General features: G+C 52.9%; 1 long non-coding RNA gene across 26 annotated transcripts; it reads right to left on the bottom strand.

Moving 5' to 3' along the window:
* C230057M02Rik lies at nt 1-27707 on the bottom strand. Of its 26 annotated transcripts, none has more exons than XR_001778704.1 (7): nt 27171-27706; nt 11403-13950; nt 10795-11112; nt 10066-10113; nt 9145-9330; nt 4828-4951; nt 1-1611 (listed from the first exon to the last, which is right to left on the bottom strand). It is a non-coding gene; the product is annotated as an RIKEN cDNA C230057M02 gene (long non-coding RNA). The 26 variants fall into 26 exon arrangements; XR_001778703.1 differs by having other exon boundaries at nt 10066-10216; XR_001778701.1 differs by having other exon boundaries at nt 4828-8816; nt 27171-27705.
* Between the last annotated feature and the right edge of the window lie 225 nt (nt 27708-27932).

Consider the following 27932-nt stretch of genomic DNA (forward strand, 5'->3'; position numbering starts at 1 on the left):
TTTTAAAATTAAAAAGATTTATTTTGGCTCATGGTTTTTGAGGCTCTGGTCTGCGGTCTGTGGGCACGAGGAGTCTGACAGAGAATCCTGCCAGGACTGTGAGGCAGAGAAAAGGTGCTTATTTCTCAGGGTGCAAGAGGCAGAGGGAGACGAGAGGAGCCAGCAGGGGGAAAGCCGTGCTTCCAGTTCCATACTTCCTCCATCCACGTCCCACTTCCTGCTTCCAACTTCCTGCTTCCCACTTCCTGCTTCCCACTGCTTCCTGATTCTGCATCAGCCTTGGTGACAGGTCACCTCCCAGAGGCTCCATCTCTGAATGCTGCTGGGTTGGAAGGCAAGCCTACAACACAGGGCCCTTCTCGAGGACACTTCATACCCAACTGCAACACTGTCATGGGTGTGTGGCAGGCACTGCGCACAGTAGGTCTGGGCATCCAGATCCTGCTGTGTGGTCAGTGATGGAGTCGCAGTGCATGAGAGAGGCATCTATGAGGGAGGGCTGGCCCCGAAGCACAGGTGGGAGGTACTTCATAGTTGTGCCCGTGACCTCATAAGGATGGTAGCCTGACTCCGAGAAGCCAAAAAGTCACCAAAGTGGAATGCAGCAGTACAGAGGCAGGGACTATAGAAGAACATCTTCTTCCGGCTCCATGGGACTTTCCCACATGGTCCAGGCTGGAAACCCGGGGGAAGAAGACTGAGAAATGTAGCCTAGGCTAGATGGACAATGCCAGCCCATCCCCTTTTGTCAGAGGGCCAGGTGGTGGTAGGGATCTGGGTGAGGTCTTGGAGGAGTGACATGGTCAGATGTGGTTGGGGAGACGTCAGGCTCCGGTTGGAACAAGGTGGGGGCTGAGTGGGTGGAACAACCACATGTGTGGCTGAGCTGGTGGAGCACCCCCAGGCTCCAGGCTCCCCCAGTTGCAGAATCCCACCACCTCTGAGGGTTCCTTACGATGCATCTGCAGCCATGGTGGCCATGCATCCTGCCCAAAAAGGAGAGGGCATCCAGCTCAGGAAACCCAAAGGGAGAGATTCAGAAATAGAGATAAATAGAAAAATAATTAAGTCAAATCATAAACAAGTGTGTTGGGAAGGTTGTCATAGTCCTTAGCTATTTCTGGGTGAAAGTCCCTTCCTGGAACTTGAGCAGGGCCAGCATGGGGACTGGACGCTCCTGGGACCTAACCTACAAGTGACTGGCTGCTGTTTCCTTGCCTATCAGGGGATCCCTAGTCTATGCAGGCTAAGTCCTGCTCTCCCCAAAAGAGGATTTCTCAGAAACATATACATTGTCATGAGGCCTGCTTGGGATGGCCTGGGCTTGTGGCCTGCAGCTCTAAGTGAACTTTAGCCCCACAGGAGCTGGGCAGGAGCTGGGCAGGAGCTGGGCAGGAGCTGGGCAGGAGCTGGGCAGGAGCTGGGCAGGAGCTGGGGAATCTGAGATTCCCCCCTTGGGTCTGGCAGATAAGAGCTGGGTTTACTCCAGGCGACGTGGCTTCTTGGCTCTTCTTTCTCAGCCTGTGTCAACTTCACATCAAAACTCCGAGTGACTGTGCTTGCTGTCTCTCCTCCGACCTCACCGAAGATATTATCCTTTGCAGGGCCATCCTGCAAAAATACCATGATTGGGTGATCTTTTTAAAGGAGATGAGCTCACCCAGAGCAAATTTGGACCATACGTAGCTCAGTGCTGGATAGCTTGTCTATATGCACCAGACCCTAGGTTCAAGCCCAGCAATGCAGACCCATTAAAAAAAAATCCCAAGATACAACAGAGAGCAAATATGGAAAGGTGTCTGGAAACCACCCTATTCCCCATGTGATCAGTATAAAGTTCCCAGGTCAGAACAATCTACTAGAAGATCACTCCAGGGAGCTGAAGACCCCAACTTCATGAAGCATATTCCTAAAATATTTCAATCCCAAGTTTACTTCCTTGGCAGGAGTCAAAATGAATCTGCTGATTGGGTGAGGTATGTGTCAATCATCTAAGGATCCTGTTTATCCCTGGGAATGGGGTAGGGAACAAATAATGTGGGATAGGGGCGGGACATTTGTGGGCAGGGCCTGAGCCAGCTGCTCTTCAGGTGTGGTTTCAGGTGAGGCTCAGAGCAGGTGAAGCCAGGCTGTGAGAGCCAGGAGGGCAGTGGGGCTGGCTCCTCACCTGCCTTTCATTCTCTTCCCATAGGCAGGTGGGGAGCAGTGGGGTTCACATGGTTTTCAGGGTGGGGGAGGGCGCTGGGGACCAGGCCTGACTTCTGTTCTTAGCCAGAACAAAGACATCTGTGCGGGCTCTGAAGATACCTGCTCTTCGTCTGGCCCCAAAGTCCTTAGGTTCCAGGTAGTGACAGAAACACATATTGAGCAGCCTTGCAGCCAGGTGACTGCTGTGCACAGCTGAGACACTACGAACTAACCATGCTCCAGGCACATGCCTGGACCCCAGCCAGACACTGTATGACGTTCCATACAACCAAACACACAACATCTGAAACCTTCACCTGCCTGCTGGTTCTTTCATTCCTCAGGGCAATGCCCGTCACTATCCCCATAGGGTGCACTTTTGTTAAAGACTGATGAAACTGGAGGATAACCCCAGAAGGATATGTTTATCCCTCTACTTCCTACCCAGCCACAGATGTGAACTCACTTCACCCCTAGAGGTCATGGTTGGCAGGGGATTCTAGCAGAATGCAGATGACATGGATAGGCAGGGAAGACAAGCAGAACGCAAATGACATGTGTGGCTGTTTCTCCTCTAGCCAACAGCTTTCTAGAATGGAGGGACACAGTGTAGCCCCTGTGGCCTGCGAACACGTGTGCCCATCACTCTTAGCCCCCCTGGTCCTGGCTATACGGTTCTGACGTTGTCATCGTTGATCTGTGGCAGTGTCCCTCCGAAGGTTGGGCACCTCTGCTGGACACTTGAATATCTTCGGTTGGGTCTAGAAGTTCTTTCTGTCTTTGGGGTCCTGATAGTTGGAGGGAGTAAGTGTCTGAGGTATGCGTGTGCCCCATTTCTTTACTTACGCATGCCAGTTCCCAGATCCCTCACTCTCCACACCTGACTCCCCTAAACAGACATGTGCTAGCTGATGCGTGTTCAACCCCTTGCAAGGAGCGGCTGCAAGGTCAGAGAGGAGCCGTGGCAGCACGCCAGCTCTTCACTGGGCACCCACACTTTGTGCTCCCAAATAAGCAGCTTGTTGTTCTATTAATGCCTTGTGGAAAATGTGAGGGGAAACAGAACCCCTCTAACCACTACAAGTGTGAACAGAGAATCTCTGTTCGCCCCACCCTGAGACCTGTGTGTCTATGTTCCCATACACAATGCCCTGTGTATACATGTTCCCATGTTCTATATCACTGTATGTGTGCATATGCACACATCTCCTCCACATACATACTTCCCCTCCAACACACATGTATATACACTCTCCTACACACACCCCCAAACCACATACCCCTCTCTTTACCACACCCATTACCCCTTTCTCCTTTCTTTCTCTCCCTCCCCTCTCTCCCTCCCCTCCATCTCTCTCTACCTCTGTCTCCTATACTCATTCCAGAACTCCAGCCCCAAGGTTGAGCAGTGGCATCCTTAAGATCTCCCCTGGGCTCCCTGAAGTTTCCCTTTGTCCTTTATGAGGGTGGGTGGGTCTCAGTTCTTAGGGGAGCTGAGATCTTTCAATGCATAGGAGAGGGGAGGGGAGGGGAGGAGAGAGGAAAGATCCCTGGACCTGCCCAGAGTCCCCCTGGCAGCCCCAGCTTTCTGCCCCTCATTCTCAGACCACATTCGCTCCAGCCCAGGGATGCAGTGGCCCCAGCCCTCCCCACCGCACAGCTCCAGGCTGACTCTACCGCTGCTGCCCTGCATTCCTGTGTTCAGCAACAGCTGGCTGAGCCTAATTAAGCCCCACAGTGCTGGTTCCACCTGGTGAAGGATTAACAACAACAACAAAACAGCAAACATCAGAGGAGGGGTGGTCAGGCCTCCTGCTTCTTCCAGAGCTGGGGATGGGGCTGCAAGCCTAGTCTCCCCCTTTTCCTCTGTGACATCCCTGAGATGCACACTGTCATCACTGAGTTCAGGAGAAGCATCGCCAACCTAGGGATGGTGGGTCTTAGCCTGCTGGTGTCTGTATATTTCTCTGCAGGGCAGGCAGCCAGTTTACCCCTCCAAGGTGAGCAGACTCCGGCCACAACTTAGCTTTCCACATGCATCTGCTGAGGAGTGTTGTGTGTGGTCATGTCACCACCCAGCTAGTGGGCATGTTTATGGTCTGCAGGGTCCAGGCAGATGACATGTGAGCAGAGTCTAAGATCCCCCCACCACGCACACACACGCAGGGGACAGCCATGGATTAGCCTTGGAAGAAGCTGATGCTAGACCCCTCCCCATCTATGTTCCAGCATCCTGTAGGGGCTAAAAGCAACGGTGGTGCTGGATTCAGGACCCCTGAGCAAGTGGACAGAACTGAGCATGCTCAGTGTCCAGTGGATCCCATCACTCTTAAGTCTGTGCTTGGCAGTAGCGGCTCCAGCAAGGTCCTGAGCCTCCATGCTACAGGGCTGGGGCATAGGAAGGCTGGCCATAGTTATAGCTGCAGCCATAAAGGATGGGGTTACCTGAGCCAGGTTGAGTAAGAGTAGGGTTTTCTCAGGTACAGACTCAAGAGGTGGCTAGAGAAGAAGCCACGGCTAGGGGCGTTCCAGGTTAGTGTGAGTAGTCTTCAGAATGCCAAACTCAGGCCAACAGATGTCAAGGTCCCCTGTACACAAAGACTGGTTCCTCTAGAAACTTTATTTATAATGTGTACACACCTGCTTCCAATGCAAGCTTGAGAAATGTCACAAGACAAAATATCAGTTGTAGAAACAGCAGATTGTCTACGCCATAGATTACTGCACTCTGTCGAGTCCAGGGTCCTGTTCCGGGTTCCTGGAACTTAAAGCAACATGGGAAAGAGGAGGGACTTATTAGCTGTACGTTCAGATTTTCACAGTTTCGTTTTATGTTGTGTTTTGGTAGGAGACTGGGGAGCTTTGGTGGATGGAGCTCTGTTAGCCGTGGAAACCTCAAAAGCGACCTCAATCTCTGACGGTGACAAAATTACCCAACCTCCTTCAGCGCTAAATGTATTGAGATAAAGTCAAAATGTCACTGCACCTTTCTTCTGTTTGCCTTTGGGGGAAATCTTGTGTATCCTGTCGCTGCTGGATGAAGGGTCCTATCACTATCAATGAGGTCATGGTGGTTGAAGCTCCTGTCTTCTCCCTACTCTCCCCAACCTCCTGGTTTTTCTGGTTCTATATTTGACGGGGATGTTGGGACTCCCAACGGTGGCTATGAGTTTCTCTGTTTCCCTTTGGATTTGTGTCATGTGTTTTGAACTTCTTAAGAGCAGGCCCCATGGCTCTTCTTCTGAGTTCATAACTGGTGTGTTCCTCTCCAACTCTATTAGGATTTCTCGTCTGCAGGCTACTCTGTCTACTCCTAGTGTAACCGTCCCTCATTTCCTCCCAATTTTTGAAAAGTGGTGTGTGTGTGTGTGTGTATTCACACGCATGTATGCTCAAATTCATAGCATGTGTGTGGAGGTCAGAGGACAGCTTTCAGGGGCCACGTCTCTCCTTCCACCATGTGAGTTTGGGGAATCACACTTAGGTTGTCAGGTTTGGCGGCAAGCACCGTTTCTCACTGAGGCATCTGACTGGCCTTCCTTTTGTTTCTTTTCCTTTCTCGTGGTACTGGGAATTCAACCAACCCGGGGCTTCTAACATGGTAGGAAGGTTGAACCAGACACGCTGGCCCTTCGACTTCTGCTCAGATATTAACCCATTTATATTTAATTTAACTGTTAACACGGATAAGCTTAAACTATCACGCTGTTGGTTTTATATACAAAATTGAATTTTGTTTCATATTTTCCTTCTTGCCTACTTGAATGATTTGATTATTCTTTAACATTTGGTTTATTCCTCTTAGCTTCTTTTATTTTTGGCAGCTGCTCTAAGGATAATGATATCTTGATTCTGGACTCACACCCCATCTCTAGATATGACCTCATGCTCTAGAAGGAGATGCTATTGTAGTGCCTCTACCCTCCTGTCCCCTGTTGAAAGCGCACATGCCTCTTCTGCAGATGCCATACTTCCCACCGGACACTATTATGTCTGTCTCATTGGCATCTAAAGAAGGTTGGAACTGAAAGAGGGCTTTGTGTTACCACATTCCAACTTCCCATGGCTTCCTCTCTCAGTAAGCCTGAGGCTCTCCAGACCATCTTCTCTTTTGAAGGACTTCTCCACCATACACACACACACACACACACACACACACACACACACACACGTGTCTGCTGTGATGGAGTGTCTCAGACTTTGTTTACCAAGAAATGCTTTGTTTCAGCTTAATTCTTGAAGGGTGTTTCCATTTTCTTTGTTTATATGTTTGTTTTGACATTTCAAAGACACTCTCCTCCTGCCTTCTGTCTTGCATTGCTTCTTATTGGAAGTCACCAATATTCCTTACCAGGTGCCCCTGTGTGTCTGTGTGTCTCTGATGTATCTGTCTGTCTCTACCTGCTTCTGGGGTAGTCTCTTTAGCCTTGGCTTCAGTAGTTTGCCTATGATATACCTGCTTCTTAGTTTTTAATGCCACGTGACCTTCATTGATGTTGTAGAATAAAATTTTTCATCTGCTCTGAATCTCTGTCTTCTCCTTGCACATCCCAATTACATACATGTGACGTGGCTTCATATTCTCCCACAAGTGGTAGGACCTTTGTTGTTCTGTCTTTAAGACAGGGTCCCCCATATCCCAGGATGGCCTCCTCTTCTTCCAAATCTTTCCCTTCCAATTCCCACACCTGGGTCACCTCTGGGCCTGTCCTCTGAGATCTTTGCTCTGAATAGGGTGATGTTTGTTTCAGCCATGAAGCCTTACCTGGAAAAGCTGTTCACAAAGAGGGGTTGTTACATGGCACACCTTGTGCTAGGACCGCCACCACGCTGTTCTCAAGACTTGCCTTTCCAGGCTCTTCAGCCAGCATTTGCACTCTGTCTGCCAGAGCTGAACACCGTCAGGAGTGCCACATTGCCTTCTGGTGACAGTTCTCACAGGGCCTGTGCATCTTTACTCGAGCCACATTGTGAGTCACATTGTGGTTCCAGGGCACTCCTGTGTACTGCTCTGGCCTCTCATTTGTATAGCTTCCTTCTCTCTATACTCTGCTAATTGCATACACCTCGGGACCCTTGAACGCCAACCTCTTCTTCCTGAATCCATTAAGACAATGTGCCGTCCTGGCCTCCACAGCACTCAGCAGGGGCCTGAGAACCTTCTCCAGACAGAGCCTAGGGCAAGCTAGCCCCTAAGAGCATTCCCCCAGTGAGCTCCCACTCCCACTAGGTCCCACTTCCCAGTAGTGCCAGCATAGCACATATTGTTCTGTGGATCTAGGTTCTGAGTAAGTCAGAACCCTCAGGGTCCTGGCACCTCTCAAGGATCCAAGTCTTTCGGGAGCCATTCTACATCCAAACTAACTTGTGCAGAAGTGCAGCTAAGCAGCTGTCTTTGGCAGTCATGAGATTCTGACGTCTGTTATTCTAATCGTGGCCAGAAGCAGTCCCACCATATACTTCCATAACTTTCTGTCCTTCTGTCTGTGACAGGATTCCTCCAATACCCTGGGCCTGCTGGAGCCTTTTCCATGCCCTGCCCCAGGCCTGTTCCAATGCTATGTGGTTGGGTGCAATTGGGGGTCTCTTGCAGGGGGAATGAGCCCGTCAATAGTCCATGGGTGCCTAAAGCTAGCACCTTGTTTGAGGGAGGTGCCCAGGCTCTCACAGACCTGCACGGGCACCTGGGTAGTGTCAGCAGTATTTAGAGACGTGGCTTTGGGTTTAGAGACGGCCACTCTTCCCAACCCCTGATTACTTTCTGTTGGGCACAATGGGCAACTAGAATATGAATATGAGGGTCTTCAGATGCCACAATCCCAGAAATGGGTGCATTTGCTGGGCAGGGCTGAGCAGAAGTTAGTATGTGCAGGTCCACAAAGGAACATCTGCTTGCATAGAAACACAGATGACTTGTGTGTCTGCTTTGGAATTTGTTCAGTATTTAACAGAATGCCCTTAAACATCAACAGTGGTTTAGGATCTAGGGATGAGAAAAAACACTCTGCCCTGGAAAAGCTATGAGCCTGGAATAAAAGGGAGGGCGGGAGAGGGAAGGTCAGAGGAAACAGGCTAGTGATGTCTTCTGGGACGCCTGTGTGGCATGAGTTTGGACAGCCTCAGCCCACCTGGAGCAAGCCCGCAAGCCCCCCCTAGAAGGCACCAAGCAGGCTCATGAGTCATGAAGAGGAGGGCTGGGAAGGAGGATGTGTGGAAGGGCTGGGGGTCTCCAGAGCTGGAGCCAGGAGCACCTCACAAACACTAGGGATGAGGGATAGGGCCCAGAGTGCTATCACAGGACGGTGGGTGTGAACTGAATGTCAGTGGGGAGTGACAGGTGGCTTTAAGTTAGGCATTATGCTAAGTTCCACTGTGGCCACTGTCGTGTAGATGGGCTGCAGAAAAGAGGACCCAAGCAGCAAGTGGGACAAATGGGGACTGTTCCAGGGATGACAAGAGAGGAAGTGTGAGGCTTGGGGCATGCAGACCGACTTCTGGAGTTCGAGCTTCCATCTTCAAGGAAGGAGCAGAGCCAAGAGCATACTTTTTCACTTGTGGCAGGGAACAGTTGCTTGCTATGTGCAAATGACTTCTCTGTGGCTGTCGGATGCTTGGCTCTTGTCAAACACCTGAGGACATCAGAGCTCATGGGAAAGGATCAGTGCCTGCCCAGCGTCACAAGATGCACACAGGATATAGAGCCAGATTTCAAGCTTGACTGCAAGCAAGTGCCCCGATGTATACCATCTCCCTAGGGTCCATCTGCCGGGCAAGGCTGAGCAGAAGTTAGTACAAGCGGGTTCACATAGGCACATCCATGTGCATAGGCACATAGATGACTTGTGCTTGCACGCGTATGCCTGAACACAGATCGCATATATATGTGCACAGTCCTCAAGCTTACACATACAACATGCTCACACGCCCCCTCCCACGTCCAGGCCTGTGAATGCTTACACCAAGTCCAAGGGTAGAGGATTCTCTCTGGAGATTCCCTTGTCACTGATGACTCTGGGGTCACCCTCTTCCTTGGGCCAGCATCTGGGTGCTGGTGGGAAGGCAGGGAAGGATGGCAATACATTTCCTCAGCATCAGTCTCTTAGGTGTGGGTACCACATACAGGTGCCGGTCAGTTCTGGCCTCCTGTCAGGACCAGAGTCTATCTCAGGAACCCATGCAGGACCCTACAAGATGAGACACCAGGGTTCCCAAGACACATGACACAAAGCCACTATTCCTCACCCATGCTGCAAGAGGGCTGTGCTCACAGGAGGTCAAAAGCTATGCTGTGACTCTGTACACTTCCATGCTCAGGCCTTGAGGGAGCAACCATGTCTCCGTGACTCATAGGGTTTCCAGCTGCTTTCTCTCCCTCGCCCTTGCCCCTCTCCTCTCCTCACAGCCTTCAGGCACAAAGGAGTCCCTCCAGTGCACCCATGGGCCGTGGCTCCCTTTGCCCATTCCTGGTCTCCCTTACCATCTGCCCCTCGGTCCCTTTCCCTCCCCCATCATCTCCCCCCTCCTCCAGAGCAGCAAGAGAAATGAAAGTCTAGATCTTCTCTTGGTGATAATTATTGAAAAGTTCAGTCAGAGACAGACAGCAACGCTGTGAGCAGGCGAGCGGCGGGGGGGGGGGGGGGGACACATTAAAATGCGCACACACAGCTTGCCTTGCAACAGATGTTGGCATAATTAGAGAGAAAAAAATTATGAAATTAATTTGTGGTTCAATGTAAATTTCACCAATGTGGGGGGAGAGCTGGGCTGTCGCTACCTCCTGTGTGCACACAGGCGTGCCCACATACCTGACATGCCCACATGCATACACGAGCATACACACACACACACACACACACACACACACACACGTGTACACACCTGAGTATGCAGATCCCAAATTCCAGGGGAGTGGCAGTTGTCAAGCCTCTTCGGGGGAAAATAGATATGAAAAATAGGAAGGAAGGGACCGGAGAGAGGATTGTCCTGTGAGATTCAGCCACTGGGATTGAGGAAGATGCTTCCTCCCCTACTGAAGGGAGAAGAGACTCAATGGAGATAGCACAGCTAGTGGAGCTGGGAGGTCCTTGGGCACCACAAGGGCTGGAGTCTAACAGTTATCTATGCCTTGAATATACATAAAGCTGTGGCTGGAGCCTCACCAATGTATTCCCCATTGTGTGCTGGGCCTGCTCCCTACTGTGTGCTGGGCCTGTCCTCGGCTCAGCCCCCCCCCCCCCAGCTGTATATGATCAGAAAGGAGAAGGAGAAAACATCCAGGGGCTGGGGCTGGCGGCCGGGGAACAGGCAGGACCTAGTGACAAAGTGGGGTTAGAGGACTGGTAGGTCCTTGGAGGGAGGACCAGAATGCATAGCTTGGCTGGTCAGAGGTTCTGAAGGGTAGGTACCCAGCTGAGATGTGTGTTTAGAGCACTGTCTTCTCTTCCCACTCCCAGGGACCTCCTGTGAGCCTGCAGGGTCCCTGAGCAGGCAGAGATACAGAGACACTTGTCACTGTAAGACCACACACAGGCAACCCTGCCGGGCTAGGACTGACTCCTTTCTTCTGTTTCAGTGACCATGTGACCTGCCAGTTTTTAATTATTATACCTTCCCAGGGAGGATCGTGGCTGGGTTCCCCATCTGTCAACCTGGGCTGGTCATAGGCAGTATCTCTGAAGGTTTCTGCCCTACACGGGCCTCCGCCAGGGTCACCTTCCTTGTCTGGAACAATGTCAGCTCAGCCGTCTCTCTGCCCTCCCAGACTCAGCTTTCAGACTTCAGCATCTGCACAGTGCCTGGGCTCCAGTACGGTCCCTGCCGGTTGTGCTTGGTGTGTCTTCCCCTAAAACCCTTCCCTCACTCTATCCATCCACGATGAAAGTGGTTCCCTATCTCTTCCTCTTCTGCGTCCTTCAGCAGCCATACCTATGAGGAGCACAGCCACATGTTTGTCTCTCCAGCCATGTGGGCAATGGGGTCTGTTGCTCCCCTACCCCCTTCTCCATGCTAACTGCACCTTGCAGCTTCCCAGATGTGACCTCAAAATAAACCGGCTCCTCCTGCCCAGGCAGGCAGACTCCTCACCCCATGTCCCCTCAGGGCCACTCCTCCTGAGGCAGCCTCCACAATCAACACGCTGCCTCTATCTTCCAGGAAACCCTCCCTGACCTCCCTCTGCAGAGCAGGATGCACGCAGCCGCACTGTGCAGCGATACCTTATCAGCAAGGTTTGTGCGACTGGCGCCACCTTCTTCCACAGAGGCCGCAGTCTGTAGACCTCCTCCTGGCACCGTTGCTGCTGGCACAGAAAGATCTGTTGACAAGTCGGGCCCCACCAAGGGGGTCGGGGAGATAGGAGAGGCCAAGTCAGGGCTGTCAGAAGTCTGAATCGTAGCAGTCAAATAGCGAAGGGGAGCGGTGGCAGGCACTGTTGCCTCTGCTGTACCAGGCAGTGGCTCAGACCCAGGGAGACCTGTTTGTGCTCCACACATGGTCTTAGAGTCGCAGAGACATTTAGGAGTAGCTTCAACACAACTTGGAATGGGGGGATGGAAGGTATGTGTCTCATTTATTCTTAGTGTACATGTGTTGAGTGGGTGTGCATGTACGTGTGTGCGCGAGTATGCATGTGAACATGCATGCATGTGTGTGTATGTGTGCGTGTGTGTGTGTGCATGTACATGCATGCATGTGAGCGTGTGTGTGTATGTGGGTGTGTATATGTGTCTGTGTGCGCGTGCATGTATGTGTGTGTGCATATGGGCGTGCACATGCTACCAAGTACATGTGGAACTGGGAGGATAACTGTGTATGAATCAGTTGTCTTCTACGATGTGGGTCCCAGGGATCAAACTCAGATCGTCACACTTAGTGGCAAGCATCTTTTACCCTCTGAGCCATCCTGTAGGCCCCTAGAGCAGGGGATTTAAATGTGGCCTGCAGCGTCCTCAGGCCCAAGCACAGACGAGGTGCTAAGAGGTTCCAAGTGATTATGTCAGGGTCATGAGACCTGTGGTCCTGAAACCAGGTTGATCTAGGCTTGTGGCACCACAATGGCTTCTGGTCTGCTGCCTCTGTGGATAAAGGGTATGGTTAACCCAACTGAAGTGGAGGGCCACAGCATGTTTCTGGACCTCTCCAAGGTACTGAAACAAGTGCCAGGCGAGGCTAATGAGCTGTGCAGGTACTGGGGCCTGGGAGCTCTGCTAGGCTTCCCCTTGCCCCATCGGTGCCTGCAGTGCTGATGGCTGGTGTTCCTTGCAGTTTCTCATACTTGAAATGTATGAGGTGAGGCTTTGGGGTGACAACCTTCATCCCTGCACTTGCTGTGTGTCTTGGTCTGATTTTCCATTCCTCCTCTGTCCAGATGCAATGTGTTACCTGCCCTCGTGGGGTGCTACAGGTCTGGGTTCAGGCTGCTGGACCATGCAGGTGGAGGGAACCATGCTTGCACTGCCTCCCTGTTGATTTCAGTGACTGCTGTTTGAAACACTTTAAACTTACATTCTCACGTACAGCCAAGATGAGGAGCAGACGGGGAAACTGAGGCTGGGTGAATCTATACGTCCCTCAGGGAAACCCTCTCTCTGTAAGTGAGCAAGTATCTGAGGCACACAAGGAGAAGATCACTGCTGAGTGAGAGACAGTGTGAGAGGGCACCCACGGCCCAGCTAGGGTTACACAGTGACTGTGGAATGGATATAACCAGCAGTCACAGGTTAGTGTGTGGCCTGCCCGAGGGACAGGGTGTGCCCCATGCTGGTGTGGCATGAAGACGCGTGTGTTTCAGGGGTTGTTTCAGGCAGCCCCCACAAGATCTACTCCCCAGCTCATTAAGGCTCTCCCATTATTCTGACATTTGTGCACATCACGTACCGGCAAGAAGTAATTTACTTAGAAGAAATTAAAAGTTCATTTTAATTGAGCGCACACTGCAGTATGCAAATGCACAGCACATTATGTACACTGATGCAGAGACAAAGCCATCATCAGCGTTTAACCCTCTGTGTGCTGGACTCCTCTGCTCCAGGAAGGGGGCTCCAGGCCTTGGGAGGGCCTCCTCATCCACCAGCAAGAGGAATCCTCAACACTGAGAGTCTACTGAAATCTCTGGATGAAAACACTGCCTATGCACTGGGCCTGGCCTGGGGCAGGGCGGGGGAGGGCAAGACTGGAGGCTCAGCCCAATCCAGATCCAGTTCACAACCTTAACTGATGAAGTCTCAATGAGACCGTAGGTTCTGGTGGGGATAGGTGCATACACGCCTACAGGTCCAGTGCCACTGTGCAGGCTACCTCTGAGCCTGACTCGTGGTGGATAGGCAAGGTGGGGCCTGGTATCTTCCTCCTGTGAGAGAAGGGCTACAGCAACTACCATCCTCCCAGGGTCCATGTGCCTCCCAACAGCCCACAGCAGAGCTGTGGGTAATGGCCCCATAGCAGAGCCTGTGGGTAACGGCCCCCACAGCAGAGCCTGTGGGTAACGGCCCCACAGCAGAGCCTGTGGGTAACGGCCCCACAGCAGAGCCTGTGGGTAACGGCCCCCATAGCAGAGCCGGTGGGTAACGGCCCCCACAGCAGAGCTGTTCTCCTCTTTAAGGCCCAGTGCATTCCATGCACCAAGGCTGCATGCGTCCCATCCACTCACTGTGCATTAGAACTGCTTCTTTCAAGAGAAGCAGACGGTGCACTTCCTGGAGAGGTTCTGAGAGGTGGGGCTGGAGTCCTGCCCAGCTCCTGGAGTCCAGACCCTATACTGAAGGTCTTAGAAACCGGGGGGGGGGGGGTGTAAGGAGAGAGGGATGGAGGGAGGGAGAGAGAGAGAGAGAGAGAGAGAGAGAGAGAGAGAGAGAGAGAGAGAGAGGATCCCTGAGGGTCAGCCAGCCTGACCACGGGCATAACGCCTGGATGTGTGCCTAAGTCTCAGGGGTCTCCTCACCTCATCTAGGGATGGGCAATACTTGGCCCCTCGAGATTTCTGTGTGTCACAGCCCAGGCAGCAGGTGTCTGGGATGGGTCTCTGCCTTCCCACAGCTTCCCCCCCCCCTCCGCCACTCCCCTCCCTGTCCCTTTACTCTGGTTCTTCTGTATTGGGTAGCAGGGAACACCTGTTCAACTCAGCCAGCCCACACCAGGACAGAGCAGAAGGCCAACTCCCACCTGGCCTCCCTGAAGGAGTAGATTGGTCGGGGGATGGGGGCAGGGCAGGATTCCCACCGGAGCCAAGGCTGGTCCCCAGGTTGTTGTTTTCACGTTGGATTTTTGCTACCTGTCAGACCTGGGATTTTTAATGACAGTGAAATGAAGCTGCTTCACAGATGTGAGGTGACAGGCAGCTGCAGGAGGTAGACAAATTACCTCCAGACCCAGCCCACAACGCCCGCCCACGCAGCCACACAAAGGAAGCCAGCCTGCCTCACTTGGATGAGCAGAAGCAGCAGGGGGCCTGAGAAGCCAGTTCCAGCTTCCCCAAGGCTCCTGCCCTGCCACGGGCAGCGCCTGCCCCCTATACAATAAGGGCAGCCTGGCTACAGCCTTCTGGCCCTGGCCCTCAGAGTTCAAATGCACAACGAGGTTCTCTCCTAGACACAGCGGTGTCTCCTGCTCAAAGATCAGCTCCCCATCCGTTAGCCATCCGTCTCAGGAGTCCGGGATGAGCATCTGCTGCGGTGGGAGAAGGAAGAGCCCTAGAAACCCTAGGGTATGGGGTTCAGGGTCAAAAACAGAGAGCCAGAGAATCGGGAACCTCTGGGAGAGAGGGAGACCACAGACGGAAGGAAGCCGGAGAAGACAGCTGGAACCAACTTTCTCTCAGCTGGGCTTGGCTAGGTGTGAGGTGTGGAGGGAGCTCCTTCTCCTCCCCTGGAGCTCTGAGACCCTAGGTGGTTGAGAACTTTGGCGGAGAGGCCCATGGAGGGAGTCTGGACTCTAGACCTGCATTGACTGTACACCTGCCACATTGACAAAGAAGGCCTCAGACTTTAGTTCATTGGCCTCGCCTCTTCCTATACAGGAGGCCCCAGGGAGTCATGGGAGAAGAGATGAGGTCCTGGCCACAGGATTGGGGGCACAGTCTATTCCTTGCCTTTACCTAACAGAATAGTGACTGTGATCCCCAGATGGAACTGGTCCCCCAGTTACTCTCTGGACCACCTCCCTCCCCAGGTGGTAGGAGTTTACCCCTGTGCTCTCTGGGCTCTGAGGTGTGTCCCTAGGGTCTTTCAGCACTATCAGACCTTCATCCTGTAAGACTACCCCCTCCACACACGCTGGGAGAGTGTTCTGGTAGCTATGTGGCTGTATGTGAGCTACTGAATCCTGTGTGCCTTTTCTTCTGGTGTCACGGGCACACAGCTGGGCTTGCCCAAACCACAAGAGGTTCAGCCTTGCCTCCAGCCCTCTAAGTCTGTGAGGCCAGCTAAGTCGGGGTTCTGACTCCTTGTACGGGGACCAGGAGTATCTTCAACACCGTTCCTTCCTCCTGCACTGACCTGTTCGTGTGCACGGCCCCAGAAGCCCCTTCGCTCAGAGCCCCTCTGTCATGGCCAGCCGTTTTCCCCTTTCTCTGTCTCATTCCACCTTTAGTTATTCTGTCCTATCCCAAATAAGCTTCTGGAAAGCTAGTGCAGGCCTGCTCTGGGGTGTTCCTATCACCCCACTTTGTTGACCTCGGTCATGTCCCTTGAGTGGCTCGGTCTCCACTCTGCTCACTAAGACCCTGGCTCTGCAGCCAAATGATAGGGTACTTGCAGCCCTCAGACCCATCAAGCTGAACATGTGCATCATGGGCATTGGTCTCACTGGGCATGTGCCAAGTGTCAGGCGTAGGACAGGGTCCTCTGGTGTTCACCATGGGCCACAATGCACATAGATGGACCAAAGGCACCAAGAAGAATCCCATGAAGGCCAGTGATGGTGATCAGCTTACCTCTGGGTCACTGGACAGCTGATATTGCAATGAAAACTTGACTCCTGGCTTGTGACCTTCAATGCCAAGGCCATGTTGGCTCTGTGGGAACTTGCATGAAATCCATGTGGCTCTGTGGAACTTCCCTGGGGTCCACGTGACTCTGTGGGACTTGCATGGGGGTATATGTGGCTCTGTGGGACTTGCATGGAGTATATGTGGCTTTGTGGGACTTTCATGAGGTATATGTGGCTCTGTGGGACTTGTATGGGGTATATGTGTCTCTGTGGAACTTGCATGAAGTCCATGTGGCTTTGTGAAACTTCCCTGGGGTCCACATGGCTCTGTGGGACTTGCATGGGGTCCATGTGGCTCTGTAGGAACTTTTGTGAGGCCCTTGTTGTAGAGAGGACCTTAATAAGGGGACATCTTGCCGTTCATCTATTCCATGTGACCAAAAGACTTCAGCTATGGCTCCCTAGAACTCTGGATTCCAAGAGTCTTGATTTCTGTTCCTAGACCTTGGCCTTCTGTCTCCCCTGAAAGCTCAAGACCCTGGGCAGCCCTCTGCCTGACCCTTCCTGATGGACCTTAACCTGCCTCCAGCAAAGCTTTCCTGTCCTAAAGAAACAGAAACATATGAAACCCTCGTCCAGTACTCAGAACAGCCACAGCTTGGTCCTCTCTGAAGTCACCAAGCACAGCATGTACCATCATTTGTGCACGGTGGAAACACAGTCCTCCCAGTGAGCAATCACTGGACCCAGCAGCATACAGGGTAAGGGAGGTCTGGATATGCTTAGGACACACACTTGAGTCCACTATTCAGTCCTGGTCTGACACATCACAAGCCCCTAAATATGGTGGGGACAAGTGGCCCACCCCACTGTGTCTCCAATGTGCCTGTTGCCGCTTTCCTCGCAGCAGTTCCATTGGTGGAGAAGCATCCTCATTCTGCCAGAGCCAAGGAGGGTGCTACCCACTCCAGGTACCGACTCCCCAGTGAATGCTCGCTTCAGAGGATGCAGGGAGCAGTAACACCCTGCTATTTCTATTGTAACACCCTACTCATTATTGGCCACTGCAGCCAGTGGTTGGCCTGTGGAGAAGGCATGGTAGCCTGCCACTTCTCTTTCACCCAACACTACACTGTCCCTAGACATGGAACACAGTAAACAATTGTGGGCTGAATCAGCAAACAGATAAAGTCAGTGGAGTAGCCAAAGGGACCCAGATGCCTGACTTCTAATGGTTTCATGTGAAGACCAGCTAAGGAAGGGGTACTTGGGGCCATCTGTGGGTCCCCATACAGTCAAATATTGAAGTAGGTAGACACACAGCCTTGCAAAGCCAGGGGTAGCTAGATGAACCCAGTAGTGTGTGTGGGCACTCTGGAGTGGTCCCACAGAGCTTAGGTGGTCTGGTTTAAGTAGGTAGGGTCTTTGGGGAGGGTTAGCTGCACCCCCACTCGCTCCCTGCTGGAGTCTCCAGATGGAGAGTAGAAAGAGTTAAGTCCTCTGTGAGCAACTGCGAGAAGAAAGTGGTAAACAATTTTTCTCTCCCTCGGCTAAATTAATATGCAAATTCCTAAGCCCCCTCCACTGGCGTCCCCTGCCTTGAAATTAGCGAGGTAGAATGCTTGGGCTAATTATGCATTCAAACGAGCAGGCTGCGTTCTTGCGGCGCTAAGAGGATGCGGAAAATGATTGTGAGAAGATGGAATTGACATTCGAGCGGGTCCTTCTGGGACATCTGGAAGTGCTCTCGCGTGCACAGCAGATGTAACCAAGCGGTGACCGACCGCCAGCCACCCCCGGGCCAGCCACCCCCGGTCTGGAGGTGGGTTAGGAGGCCAGGGACTGCTCTGCACTGAGCTCTTTGGGGAGAGGAGAGACCATGCCTAGCCATCCACTCTCCAATTATTCACCAGCTAAGCACCTTTATCCCTGCCCTGACAAACAAGACCCTCCCCCCCACACACACACACACAGGCCTTCTGCATTGCTGGTGCCCACAGCCAGTACCACAGGGAAGGATGCCACGTAGAGAACTGTCAGCAGTGCCCAACTGTAGACAGAAGGGTGAGGTGTCTCTCAAGCCCCTTCTGGTAGAGCCCTGAAGGTCACAGAGGAACCCCGTGCAGGGCAGAGGATGGCTGAGCATATGGGACACACACTTCAATGTATCTCAGTCACAGCTTCTATCGTCCAGATGTGTCGTGTTGCCACAATAGGTAAATATTCATCTGAAGTGGAGTTTCTCAGAAAAATGGGAGTTTGAGTACCAGGAAGAAACATAAAATAGAAGTTGTCTGGTGCCAGCGATGCATAGGGACGGTAGGGGAGCTGGGCTCAGGATCCCTCTGGAAGCTGAAGATGGGTCCCAGACCTGGGACTCTTCATTCCTTGATGAAGTCTGCCCTCCTTGACTACCAGCCACAGCCTCCCAACCTATATATATATCTCTGCCATATACAGGCTCACCGCCCCTTCTTGCCTTGGTTTTAGGCATCATGGAAGCATGCCTTGGCCCACCATTTCCTCTGATTCTATCTTAGTGCCCTGGCTGCTGTTGTTGGCAATACTGACTGCCTGAGTCCAGACATGATCTGTTCCCAAAGTGTCCTGACTGCTTTTCTTGTGAGGATTCACAATAGCCATTCAATGAACGTGGAGCCTAGATGTTTACTGCTCCAAGAGTCTACATAGTCCCTTCCCCTTTATCTGTACATTTCTGCAGAACACCTGTCCTATAATCTGAACAGCGACCATGGTCCTGGGCCCTTACCTCAACGTACTTAAAGATCTGCCAGTCAGGAATCTGCAGGAAGGACTGGTGAGACTGCCTCTGATCTGCTGGACACATGAAAGTTGTGAAGCTACAAAAGAGGAAGCTCCTTGCTGAACTGTAGGCCAAGCAGTGTAGGAGGTCCTGGAGGGATTTGGTGATCCAAATCCACTTAGACTGCAAGCAATGCCACAGTCATAATGGCCACTGTGACTGTCAAGCACCACAACCACTACGATGCCACCACCATCATCACCATCAATGTCATTACCATCACCACCACCATCAGCACCAGTTACTTACAGTCCTTATCACAAGCATCTCTGTCACCATCATGGCTAACGTCATCATCACCATCATCACCTTTGCAATGCCAAATTCCTACCAGAAGTTCAAATTATACTTTCATTGAATCCTCACACATGCATGCACGCACGCACGCGCTCACGCACACCGAGTAAACAGTAAGTAAAAGTCTTCTGTCTACAGATAAAGGCAGAGACTGAGCTTGTCCCAGGTCTCCCCAGCACCGGCCTCCCAAGTTAAAAGCTCTTTCCACATCTGGCTTCTTCTCATCACTCAGCGCTATGCCTTCCGATTTAGGGATGAGAACCAAAGCAATGTACGTCCCAAAGGTGGAGGCTGCTGCTTTCTGCCTGGCAGCAGAGTCAGTGGTGTGCCAAATCCACAGCCCGAGGGACTTGAAACAGTGTGCTCTTACTTACCAGGATAACTAAGGATGACTTTGCAGTGACAGACACCCTTACCTCTGTCAGAATGTGCACAGAGGGCCAGAGGCAGCTGGGGCAGTGAATCAGACTCAGCTGTAGTGTCGTCTGATACAGGTAGCCTCTCCAAGAGGCAGCAGGCTGTGGCCTCAGAGACCACCCAGGACCTACAAGCTATCCCTGATCTTGGATGGACAGGAATCCAGGCCTCCCCTCAACTCCCCTGGTGGGATCAGGCTCAGAGGAGGCAAGAACGGTTAGTGGACAGTCACAAGTCACAGCTTCAGACCCAGAGCTGTGACGGAGCAAATAATCTCCCCTCTGCTGCTCTCAACTTCCCTCTTACACCACTCAAACATTAGACAAGATACTTTCTAAACACTTGCCTGAAGTTCTATGATTTTTGAATCCACGCCCCTGTTGGCTCCTTTACCCATTGGTCCATCACTCTAGAAGTTTTCATAGGAAGCCCTCAGTGTCCAGCATGGGTCTCAAAAACAGAGTCATACCTTGGGTTTCCAAGAGAAGACATGCATTCCAGCATGACCCTCCTGCTTACAGAGAAGAGAAGTGGGGACCTATAGCCAAAGCAAGACCAGGACTGGAAAAAACGAGACAGTGCCTGAGCTCTGTGTAGCACAGACAAATGAGCGTGCCCCTCCCCCACCTGCCTTCCCACCTGTCCAGAGAGAGCAGCCAAGACTTCCAAATTCAGAAGATACAAGGCAGAAGACAGCAAGTGGAAGCCCCGGACACCCCCCTCCCCCAGTTGGGTAGCGACAGGGGGATGGATGGGTGATGTTAAATATTCATCAGATGCAATGAAGTTACTGGAATTGCCCATTAAGATGTAACGTGCAATTTGCAGCTTTCTCCTAACACCCAGGGCAGACACTCGTCAGCCAGCGGGATGGATGGCGGGGGCCGCAGAGGAAGACGAATCGCCAGGGAGATGGTGCATCTCAGAACGATCAATACAGACCGGCAGCTCCAAGCAGCCCGATAGGCGAGCAATAAGTAGAAGTAAATAGACAGGCAGATTAATTAGGCCCCTTGTGAGGAGGAGTGAGAGAGAGGCCTGGAGCACAATCCATCGGCAAGAAAACAGGAGGAGGTGTCTTGTGAGGCTGCTACAGTGGGCATGGAGAGCTCAGGCTCCCACTCCGACTGGCCCCAGATGTATTTGGACAACAGCTGGCCACGCAGTGACCCCCGCATTTTGGAAGGCCAGCTACATGGGGCCTAGGTGGAGCCATTGATGCTTCTGGGCTAGGACCTCCAAAAGGGAAAGAAAGACACACGGCATCTCCTCTCACCACAAGGAGCCAGCTTCCTCCCTGGAGCACAGAGCTGTGGGAGTCTTGGGGTTCGGGGCGCTTTGTCCCTCTGATGGTGATGCATGGCCCCGCTAATTCGCTGCGCGAGGCTGTTAATTCTGGCGCAGCTGCTGCAGCCGCCCTCCAGGCGCTCTGTAATGCTGGGCTGTGGAGCTTGCTGCAAATTAACACCATTTGTTCTGCAGAACATGTTTCATTTCTACACGACACGCATAGCTTATTACCTCGCTGGCAGCATGGGGAGAGTCAGCGGGGGCCAGGGAAGGGAGGGAAGATGTGGCCCAGACCCTCCCTGACTCCAACCCATTCTTTCAAACCCATTGCCTGTGTGGGGGAAGGGTGTTAGTCCTGAATTCTTGTCCATGAACTTCCAAGGGCTGGGAGTCCCTGTGGGGAGTTCCAAGGGACAGTAGGGTTAACATTCCAGCTCCTGGTGGCTGGTCCCCAAAAGGAGGCCAGTGCTCCAGGTGAAGGGTCCTAAACTCTTCAATCCTGGCTCTGGCTCCAGGCAGCTCTGTGGTTTCAGGAAAGCACTGGGACCTCTCTGAGCTGTTTCTTTTTTTAGCTGTGGAGGCGTTGAACTAGAATCCAGCAGCATGGCTCCTCGCTCTGTGGTCAGGGACAGTCAACCAAGTCAGACAACTGGCAGAGACAAGGCCATATGGAAGCAGATGTCCCTGGTGTCTCAGTGAACTTGCCGGGTTACTCCCATGGGATTAGCCCCCTAAGCCTGGTCAGAGCAAAGGACGTTGTAGTCCCCAGGCAGGTGGGAAGAGAATACGAGTTTTCATTCAGTCTACTGTGGCTGTCAGTCAAGAACAGAAGCTCCAGCGTCTCACAGCCCCACAGTAGTGACTAATGACATTTGTTACCCAGGGAACCTTGGCAACCCCACTGGATGTTATGGAGTCTTTGTAGAAGGCCTAGTCACGCCCTTTCCTTCTCCTCTGACCTAGGAGTGAAGACCCTCTCCAGGGGACAGTGTCTGACCCCTTCCCCAGCCACTGCCCTAAGACCTCCCTCCATCTCAGTCAACCTTACCCTTCTTGAACCTTTGCCTGTCTTTGCCCCATACTCCAGGTCCCCAAGTGCAGCAGTGTCCTGAGGGTCTCAGAGTAGTATTTCATTGTACCAGCCCACAGGATAGCTAGATAGCCTCACGACTTACCCGGGGAAGGACCACGAGGCCAGGAGTCACACTCTAAAAGCCAGGAATCGTGCTCTCAAGGACTTCGGGTCCTCTTTACTGAGACACGGGCAGCCCCTTGGGCCCATCCTTTGTGAAAGTAGCCAGACCAGTGACTCCTGTATCCTTGAGCATCTCCTAGCCCTCCATGAGAGTGATCCCAGGAAAGAGGTGAAAGAGGTGACCCTACAGTCAGTGTCAGTGACAGAATGACCCTGAGTACCACCAGCCACCATTATGAAGGGTGAGACTGGGGCAGACGCCGAGCCAAGGGCTCTCCCCTGAGTTTATGACTGGGGTCATCATTACACACACAGGAAAATTTGACCCACGGCTATCAATCGATCGTGGGCCATGATCATAGCATGTAACTCTTCCCCAGGGCTTCTCTCTCAGTCCCACCCATCTCTTCCCACTCAGAACCACGATTGGAGAATCCTATCAAAGGACACAACCAGAGAGAACCAGTGATACTGAAGTCAGAGGCCACGGAAGCGCCTCCGTGGCTCTGCGTAGACACTCAGGAAGCCACCCACCCCCTATGCTGAATGATGTGTGGGCACACTGTCTCCTCCTCAAGGAGCAAGAGCTGGCGGAGCCTTGACTTTGTGTGAGAATCTAAGCATGATGTTTGGTAAGTAGTTCCTGGAGCTGCCGACCCACTTGAGGGGCTTCCCCGCAGGCAGAACAACAGCGACCCTGGGGGGGGTGGGAACAGTGAAAAGGACGGTCCCCATAAGCTCTGTAACTGGTGAGCTGTCTTGGGCCATTAGTGAGGTTGGGTTAAGTGGGTGACATTCAGATGTCATAGGTACCAGGGGCAAGGCCAGGGATATGGAGACTCAGGCCAAGGGGAGGTGTGAGTGGGGTGTGTGAAGTCCAGGCAGGCCAGACTCAGAGCTCTTTGGATGTACCCAGTATAGCATTTCTTCTAGGCTCCGCTCCACAGTTACTTGGCAACAGCTTGGTGTGCCTGACTCACTATAAAAGGGGATGCTTGTCCCCTCTTCTCTCTCCTACTCTCTTCCCCTCTGTCCCTTCTCTCCCCATTCCCCTTGCCACTTTCTCACCACATGCTCATGGCCAGCCTTTACTCCTCTTCTCTCTCTCTCTCTCTCTCTCTCTCTCTCTCTCTCTCTCTCTCTGTCTGTCTCTCTCTCTGTCTCTCTCCCCCACTTGGCCTTTCTCTGTCTCTACCACCCCCTCAACTTCCCTCCCCATGTCCTTAATAAACTCTATTCTATACTATACCACCGTGTGGCTGGTCCCTCAGTGGAAAGGGATGCCTCCGCATGGGCCTGCAGAGGGACGCTTTTCCCCCCACACCATACCACGCCTTTACCAAACATATCCCTGGCTTCCTTGGCTTCCTTTATTTTTTGTAAAACACAACATCCAGGGCATAGAGTAAACTAGGTATCCTATTTACCACGAGAGTGACAACCCAGAGTTCCACCAGGCAGAGAGTTCCTGTATGGTCAAATCCTGCAAGTTGAGGTTCTGGATTTAGAAGGGAGCCAGGTCTAGGGTCTGACAGAGCAGCTTAGCATAAAGGTAGAGGGACAAAGGACAGCTCCATCTGCTCTGATCATTGACTTTAACAGAAGAGTCACAGACTGACCACAGGAACCTGCCCCAGGATAAGGCTGATATGTGCGCCTTGCTCACCTATGCCAATAGTTGGCCCGTGGTCCCTAGGAAGTAACTAGCCCCAGTCTGTGGCCTACTGTAAACATGGCTAGTAGTGGTCTCTTCTGCTTTCTGTTCACCATATTTCCAGACCAGGTGGGACAACTCTCCTTTGAATGAAGTAGCTATGCTTCCCTGAGGACCTTTGAGGGCTGCAGGGGAGCATGACACATAGAAGGCACAGCAGGCCTTCTGCTCCACGTTGGCAAGGTCAGCCTCCATTTACAGAGCCTGTATATGTATCTCAGAGGAGCTAGTGGATGGATGTCAGGAGTCAGGCTGGTCAGAGGAATATGGGTGGGCCACAGGCGCTTATTAGTATGGGACAATGGAAGCTACGTACAGCCCATCCTCCCTGGACTCGCAGGATAGAGTGGGATGCTTCTTGGGGCGTCTGTCCCCAGCTTGTCCCGTGCAGAATGGCTTCTCCAGCCGTTCAGAACCAAGACCATGATGATATGCTTAGGTGCTGACCCTGGGCCCTGGGAGGGGGAGGTGTGGGGTCAGAGTAGTCCCCAGGGTAGGGTGAAAGATGAATTCACAAGAGACCTGTCACCCTGACCCTGCTCAGGACAAGAGATAGATTCAGTTTAGAGCCCGTGGGGGGTACTCCTAGTAGGTGCCTGCTCACAGTCAACATTGGGGGAGAGAGCTGCAGGGAGAGGGGGTGCTCCCAGTGGTGGGGAAGCTGCAGGAGGTTTTCATGTCAAGAGGCAGACCAACTGCATGAATATTTCATTAGGGAGCAAACGTGAGGCCCAGGAACATCTGGTGGAGTCTCCAGGGAGCTGGGCCAGCGCAGAAAGCAGGCACTGTGAAATTTGGGAGGCAGAGTGGGAGGAAGGAGCTGGGAGGCAGGTGGATGCCAACTCTCTGCCTGCCTCCCTGATCCTCCAGCACTGTGGAGCCCAGGACAAAAGGGAAGGTGGCTTCACAGCTCTTCGGCACCCAGAGGGCCCCCCAGCCCGGCTGTCTTTTTATCTCTAGTAGCATCAACAACAGACTTGTTCTGCATGGGGAACTCAACCCCCTATATCTACCCTCCAGGTCAGGCCACAGCAACTCTGGGTGAGAGGATCCCCAGGAACTTCCATACTGGAGACAAGCCAATACTCTCCATAGGCAGAGATGGCAAGGCAGACAGGCATGCTACCTATACCAGCCTGGAGCTAGGGGAAGGCCCAGTCGGTATCCAGGGTCTCTCTTCTAAAAAGCATGCTTGTGTTGTGGACTAAGGCTGTAGGGTAAGGGCCATGGGGCCTCAGTGGACAGCTAGAACCACCTGAAGATCCCTGGGTACTCAGACCAGGGATTCTAAACCAGGCCAGCATGTTCCCTTGCCAGCGGATATAAGACCAATGACAACTTGCCTAGCTGAGTGAACCCGGACTCAGTGAATAAAGTCTACACAGCCAGTTCTAGCTCCTTATGACTCCCGCCCATTCTACTATATCCACCTGGCCCCCAGAGGTGCTACCCAGAGCACTATCAACCAAACAGGTCCTTATCATCAACTGGGCCCAGAGCTAGATCAGACTGGGTTAGCACCAGTGCCCCAAAGTTTACTTCTGAGAATTCCAGGCTCAGCATGGGTCATGGTAAGCCTGCAGTTTGGAGTCAGGAAGCCTGACTGGGCGTCCCTTTGAGTCCTTCCAGTGAGAACACAGGTTTGTCACTTTGCTTCCAGCTGACAATGAACCCTCTGGCCGTGTGTGCGCCGTGACCATGGCAGGTCTGTGCCTTCTTGCCTTAACTTTTCCAAATGCCCTGTGGGCACTCATCTATTCATCCTTAGCCCTGTGCAGAGCCACACGGGACTAGCCCATCCCAGGATTTTTAAAGGAAGCTTGCTCCTCACAAGGCTTTAGCCAGAGTCTGTCTAAAGGCTGTAGGCCACTGTGGTGGTGCCTCCCAGTGCTGTAAGAAGAGGTCTCTGGTTGGTTAAGCAGTATGCATGCCTGGTAGCCCTTTCCAACTGGGCTGCCCATGGGATATCTACAGCTTAGCCTTTGCTGGGCTCTGAACCCTCCCTGGAAATTCTCTCTCTCCCTCCTTCCCAACTGCCTGTTCCGGTCCCTGTGCCTCTCAGTTTCTGGACCATGCTCCTTGATGTCTTTACCTCCAGGCCCCTCCCCATTGCTTCTGGGGAGGCTCCTCTGCTCTGCTTGGCTCTCCCAACCACACTCTCCACAGTCAGAAAGCCTCGCCCAACCTGACCATGGAGGAAGCTGGGCACCATGGAGCTAGCACCAAAGCTAATGTTTTTGCTTACCCAAGTGACCAGACCTCGAGAGAGACACCTTTCTGGGATTAAAGTGACTTCCTAGAGCATTACACTGGAACAGAGTGGCCCCAGTGACAATATAACCGTACTGATCCTCTTGCTATCCCACCAGCCTGAGGCATTGATCCCGGAGCCCCTTGCCAGCCTTTGCTAGAGATGGAGAAGAAAGGAAAGGAATGATGGGAGGGAAAAGGAAGAAATTGGATTTCTATGTTTGCCTGGGACCTCGCTTAAGGAAGGGTACCTGGGCACAAGGACAGTGCCCATAGCTTTGCCTGCCCTACACTGGCCACCTGGGACCACCCATGCCATACCAGATGGAATGTCCCCATCCCTCAGCCCCACCCTCTTTGACTAGCCTATGACCACTAGGAAGGGAGTGAGCTTTGTCCTTGGAGCTGTTAGGAAATACCCAGCCACACGCTCCTCCCCTCCAGAGCCCACCCCACCCGTGCCCTCAGCAGCTGGCTCCTTGGCACTGGCACCCGGATCCCTTTGACAGCATTTGGCTCCAGTCCCATTGATCTGCACACAGGCACCGAGGTGCCAAGCCTGGCTGTGGGTAAGGATGGGGGGCTCTGAGAAAACTGAGAGAGTGCGGTGCTGGATGCTCCAGGACCTTCCAGCCCAGCCCCAGCCCACCCTAACCCACCTTCAAAAAGGAAACAGATCTGTCCCTTCATGGTCAGGGGACCTGGTGTGATCAGTGCAGAGAGGGCCATCCCTGGGAGGACGGACATCAGCGGAGATGATGCAGCCACGGGACCACCATGGGACGCGGCTGCTGTATTCACAATTCCAGATGGTCCACTCAGGCCAACCCACCCCACATCTTTAGAATACCAGCGAAGCACACATAAGCAAGCAGCGGGCACCAAGACATATTAAGGGGCCCAGAGGTTACCCAGAGATGCTCTGGACACTAGGCAGACAGACTCCCTCAGAACTGGCCCTCGGAAAGCTTTCTTGACACAGTACCCGCACCCATATCTGACGTGGCCCCCACAGGTACCCCAAACACAGATACCAGCTGCCTATACTTTAGCGAGCCCCACCCCATCCTTACCTGTTCCGTGCTGGCCTTGGCTACATCCGCCCGCTCCCAGGCTGCCCTCTGTGCCGCATCGCTGCCAACTGTCTTCTGCCTCCTAACATGGGTTGCCAGAGATCTGCCGTGGGTTTTGTTCGTGGGGTCTGGCCTCGTGCAGCCGCTGGCGCTCGAGATGGCAAGCGTCCATCTTTCTCCACACCCGTCCCTCACCTCTGCAGCCTTCTTGTGCCTCCCGTGTCCCCACAGTGCCCGCTCTGAGGGACTTGGCACCGACAGAACCCGGCCCGCCTCTGCAGCTGAGGAAAGCCATGCTTCTTTTTTTTTTCTGTATTTTAAACACACACCACACACACACACTCACACACACACACATGCCAAGCCCCCCCACCCCCACAACTCGCTTCCCTTCTGTCAGGAACAGACCCAGCCAAGAAAGCCCCTCGCAGGCGGGGGCAGAGCGGAGGGGCTTCGCATAACTGGTGTAAACCCAGCCCCATGGTTCCGTCCCTTCCTGGCCCCAACGCGCTGCCTCTTACGTAAAACCACCAGGAAGGAATCAAAAGAAAACGCAAATCCGTGTCACATTTTGGAGCCTCCTGATTGGGTACACCTTGTAACTGGCTTGGTCTTTCCAAGCATGCTCTGGTGTCAGCTGTCCCGAACCTTGCCTAGCCGGTCATCTTCTTCATCATTGTTTCATAGCGCCGGACACCCCAAATGGACCGTGCTGCGATGACCGCATCCAGCCCCTGGTGCCCATTCCTAGAAGGATATTGA

Source organism: Mus musculus, chromosome 8 (genome assembly GCF_000001635.26).
Source record: "Mus musculus strain C57BL/6J chromosome 8, GRCm38.p6 C57BL/6J".
In the NCBI taxonomy this organism is placed as follows: domain Eukaryota; kingdom Metazoa; phylum Chordata; class Mammalia; order Rodentia; family Muridae; genus Mus; species Mus musculus.